At 44.1% G+C, this 5,244-nt stretch overlaps 1 protein-coding gene across 1 annotated transcript in view; it reads right to left on the reverse strand.

Annotated features, from left to right (window-relative positions):
• Window positions 1-193, reverse strand: part of FAR1 (fatty acyl CoA reductase 1) — a 67,389-nt gene extending 67,196 nt beyond the window's left edge. The window contains exon 1 of the mRNA XM_011954249.1: window positions 52-193. The gene's annotated coding sequence lies outside the window, so the exon portion shown is untranslated. The remainder of the gene's footprint in view (window positions 1-51) is intronic.
• Between the last annotated feature and the right edge of the window lie 5,051 nt (window positions 194-5,244).

A 5,244-nucleotide genomic window follows, 5' to 3' on the forward strand; every position in this document is an offset into this window, starting at 1 on the left:
CGAGGAGGAGCCCGCAGCCCGGCCGCTCCCGTTGGCGCACCCGCCTCTCACCTAGACGCAGAGGCTCAGACCTCGCTCTCTCACTGGCTGTCCAGCAATAGCTGCGCCGCCGCCGCCGTCGCGCTCTCTTCACTCGCTTTTCCACCGCCCCCGACCGGCTGCTGAAGAGCGGACGGGCAGTGGCACGTCCATTGGCTGAGGCCCGCACTCGCGTCAGCCGGCCCCGACCGCACCTCGCGATGTGACTGGCTGGCGCGGCGTCTCTTTTCCACATCCGTTTCTGATTGGCTCTCGCGCACACCCTTACCAGGAGGACCACTCATCCTCCTCCCTGCTTTAGCTTCCCACCCCCCAATCCGGTTTCCCTCCGGGCGGGAGCGGGGCAGGAGCGGACGCCAGCGGAACGCGAACGGCCAATGGGGGCGCGGAGAGAGGGCCGGGAGGTGGGCCCTACGGCCGGCCGGCTCGCGGGGAAATACTCAGCCAATGGGCCCGCGCCCCACATCCCGAGTCCTGGAGCGCCCCCGCCGGCTGCTGGCCTCCAGTCGGGTCGCGCCCAGGGCCACGCCCGGCTGTCCGTCGCGCGGGAGGGGCGTCAACCCCCCAAGGTTGGGAGCACGCGGCGAGGCCCGCGCGGGAGACAGCGGGGCTGCCATTGTGGCGTGTTTAGCGCTATTATGGTGGGGCCTGGGGGCCCTGCGGCCAATGCTGGGCGTGAGGGATCCGTTCGGAGAACTACCAGCTTGGCGGTTGTGGCCCGGGTCGGTGAGAGCGGAGAGCTCTGTGGACCCCTGGAGCCTCCACGGGTCTCGCCCAGCCCCAAGGGACTGTGGGCCCATTCATTCCATCTTCCACTTCCTCCAAAATAATTCCCTACAAAACTTACCGGTAGTGACAGGAGTTAGAATAATGTTTACTTCTGAGGGGTGGGGGCACGAGGGAACCTATAGAAAGCTGGAAACATTGCGTGTTGATCCTGGTGGTCGTTCCGGGCTGTGTACACATGGAAAAATTCATCGAGCTGGACACTTAATAGTATTACCGGACTCATGCAGTTCATTTTAAAAAATGATAAAAGGATCATAAGAATTCTGTAATAATACTACCACAACCTTTGGGCTCCGTGGGACTCCATTGTATAAACAGTCGGCATTAGGATTTAGCTGTCATTCAAAACAGGCAAGCCATAGGAAGAAAAAAAAGGATTTGTGAGAAGCAAAAATGAGTGAACACTCTTGGCAAGGTGAATAGCATGCACAGGTTGGTATTTAGGGATGGGCCGGGATGGCTCAGAGTGATTTTTCGGTGGGGATTTACAGCTTGTTTCAGTGCCTGGCCCTGTTAGTAGCTAAAAGCAGTCATAGTGCTGCATACAGTTGGAAACTACAAAAGCTCACTGAGCTGCCTACTTTGTGGCAGATGTTAAGTTCTGGCTCAGGAAACTAATTTGAATGCCATGGCTTCTGCCTCGATGAGCTCACAGTCTTGCACCAAGTACTGTCATTTCTGGAGGAGGGCACAGAACACAAAGTTAACACACTTGCTTACCCTCAGGGATGTCACGTTCCCCTACTTTAGGCAAGACAATGTATGCCTGGAACCCATCCAGTCCAATAGCCAAATTCATAAATAGCCAGGATCAAGTGAAACACTTCTTAGAAGTGGGTCAAAATAGTCTCCCAAAACAAACGTAAGAACTTTGGACCAAATTCTAACCTGTAAAAACACAAGCAACAAAACAAAGATTACAGTATTCATATTTATTAATTTAGTCATTAAAAGTTGTTTAAATCAGGTAAATGCCTTTATTTAAAGTGCTTGTCAGTACACTAAGCGTATAAACTTGAATAGGACAGTATGCCACAGAACATAGGGTTTAATGGAGACACACGTAAACAATGCCAGTGTAATACAGGATGAGGGAATACCTAGAAAGAAGATGTAACTCAGCATGGGGGATTCGGGAGCATCTTAGAACGTGAGTAGCTAAGTTGACCACTGATAATGTTTATCACTGATAGGGTAATATCACTATAGGAAATAGGCACTATTTCCAGAAAATACTTCATAAATTTTTCATTGTTTGTGCATACGTCTTAATTTTAACAATTGATATAAGTACAAAAGCAAAGTAATACTTAGTTCTGAGGAAAACATGATGTAAATAGTAATCACTTAATAAATGATTCTCAAAAATAGCTGTACACTTGAGAGCATAAAGGAATCTCATTTGATTCAAGTCAATGTGTATGAAATGTGTACCTCCAGCAGACCCACACAAATGGACAGAGTGCTTTCTGGAGGAAGATTTTAAAAAACAATAGATCACTCTCCAAGATGGTACAATTTCATGGGTAGGGCATGTTGTATGACTCGAATCTTCCATAATATACTATCATTCTTAAATGAATTCAGAGAATTAATAAATCAACAAAAAGTGAGTAATTAAATAAAAAGCAGTGAAAGATTTTGCACCAGAGTTTAAACTAGAAAGATGTAATGACATCAATCATTCGTTCATCTGCCTTTCCCATCTTTATTCAGCAAGATCCGTGAAAATTGAGCTGCCAAATATTGATTGGTATCAACTGTATTATAATTTTATTCAAACATGAAACAACTCTTCATGCTTTTGATGCATGCTATAAAAACAATATCTTGTAAATAAAGGTAAATTACACCAAGCCAAAAATGTGCTATTATAGTTTCTAGCCTAAAGGGAGATACTATATATCATTGAGAAAATATATAGGAATAAAGACCAAAACCAATATGCTACCCTTAACGTGGTTAGCATATTGGCCATAATGTGGCTATTGTGACTCTCAGAATTTCATAACTTTTTTAGAAACAAAAAACAAGTTCAAGCATTTTTATGCAAATACTGCTCTGAGGAAACACTTTTCTTCTGGGATGTATCATTTTCTAACACAATTTTTTGTGGGAATGTGTTATTCAGTATAGTTCTGAGGAAGTCTTCACTTTATTCTCACAGCAACTGTATGCAAGTATTCATCTATTCATCTAAATTCTATAGAAGACAAGCTCGAGGCTCAGTGAGGCAAGTAACTTGTCTAAAGACACATAGCTGTTAGGTGGCAGAAGTGGGATCAAAATCTAGATCGATTTGATGGCAAGCCCCATTATCTTTCTACTCATGCTACATTTGCCTCTTCCAAAACCAGATCAAGTCATTATGTCTTGTCATTATACATCTTTGTATTCCTCACAATGAGTAGTACACAATCTTTTTTTTTTGAGACGGAGTCTCGCTCTGTCACCAGGCTGGAGTGCAGTGGTGCGATCTCGGCTCACCGCAAGCTCTGCCTCTCGGGTTCATGCCATTCTCCTGCCTCAGCCTGCCAAGTAGCTGGGACTACAGGCGCTCACCACCAGTCTCTTGACCTTGTGATCTGCCCGCCTTGGCCTCCCAAAGTGCTGGGATTACAGATATGAGCCACCGTGCCCAGCCTTCAGCTGTTTTTTGTTTTTGTTTTTGTTTTTTGTTTTTGAGACGGAGTCTTGTTCTTGTTCTGTCTCTCAGGCTGGAGTACAGTGATGCAATCTCAGCTCACTGTAACCTCTACCTTCCTGGGTTCAAGCGATTCTCCTGCTTCAGCCTCCCAAGTAGCTGGAATTAGAGGCACCTGCCACCACGCCCAGCTAATTTTTGTATTTTTGGTAGAGACAGGGTTTTGCCTTGTTGGCCAAGCTGGTCTCGAACTTCTGACCTCGTGATTCACCCACCTTGGCCTCCCAAAGTGCTGGGATTACAGGTGTGAGCTACCACGCCTGGCCCAGAATCTTATATACACACCCCTCACGGAATTCACCAAATTAATCCTTCTTTTCACCATGCTTTACTTTACAGATTGCATGACAATAGAAAATATAAACTATTTAAAAGTAACTATAGTACATTAAAAATATTTGTTTTGATAAAACTAATGAGAATACAACTTTCTTTGTAGTTGCTGTAGAAAACCCATCATAGCTGTCTAGAATGCACCAGAGATGTTCACTCTCAGCATAGAAAGAGTTACAGGCACCTTTTCCCAAGTGAACTAAATTTTAATGAGAGCAGTATTCTCTGTAGTTCATTTTATGATATCTGCCTTGCCCTGCATCCAAAGATGACTTCCAGAATAGGTCCACTTTAAAAATATTTTTAAAGCCTGTTAGTAAAAACAAAAACAAAAAATCCTATTAAGGTTTATTAAGGTTTTAACATTTCCACCAGTACATCGATTGCCTGTCTAGGCAAGTACACACAGGTTCCTGTGGCTTCATTTCCTCAGTATCTGTTCTGGGTGTTTCAGAGAAGATGTGTGAAATAAGTTTGTTTTTCATCTAAAAGGGAGTGCTCTGACCCTCAGATATTCTACAAGTTTAATCTAAGTGAAACAAAAATGGAACTGCTATGTCCCTCGATCTTCTAAATTATTCTTTGTGTCTTGACTATTGGCTTTCTGGTTCTCAACTGTCTCCTCTAGACGTTTATTGTTAAAAGTGCCCTGGTATTACTGAGCTCCCAGGTCTTGGAAAGAAGAGGCACAGTATTTGTAACACGTTTTAGATACCATCTGTTGTCAATTTCCCAAGCATCATTGTGAAAAGAAAGTATCTTGTTGGCCAATTTATTTCCACATCTCATTAGATGGTCATTGTTCTGCCTGTCTTTTGTGGGTAGCATTGCCATGGTTTGGAGCTCATTTGGGAGCAATAGTAACTGTACAGAAGTCTGGAAATTATTCTTCTTTTTCCTGTCTTCTTTTCTTTTTCTTTCTTTCTTAGGGATTTACTCCCTTTGCACATGAGTCAAAACAGAGCTGCCACAGATGCCCAGAAATGAGAATGACTAATTTGACATCTTTTATCTAAGGTCATAGCATGTCCAAAGTGTAAGCCCCAGACTCTGACTTGCCCTGTTCTTTGCGTGGTGCTTCTTGACAATAGCACCTAAAGTCTCTAAAGTCTCTATCAGCACACCCTTGGGCTTCTAAGGTAAGGCCTCCTCTTGGATATATTTGCAAAGAAAGGCCCTAGACTGGGAGAACTTCACACAGTCAACCACACCTATGTGTAAAAAAAGTTGTCAGTGTCTACAAAGGTATGACTCTAAGGAAATAAAACATTTGACTCATTTGCTAATCTCCAGTTATCCAAAGTAGAGAACAGGGCACAGATTACAGTTTCTCCATAAACAAAGCCATTCAGTCATTCTGTTATGGTATTTCTTAGAGC

The sequence above is a fragment of the Colobus angolensis genome, unplaced genomic scaffold (genome assembly GCF_000951035.1).
Source record: "Colobus angolensis palliatus isolate OR3802 unplaced genomic scaffold, Cang.pa_1.0 Scaffold380, whole genome shotgun sequence".
Taxonomy (NCBI): Eukaryota; Metazoa; Chordata; class Mammalia; order Primates; family Cercopithecidae; genus Colobus; species Colobus angolensis.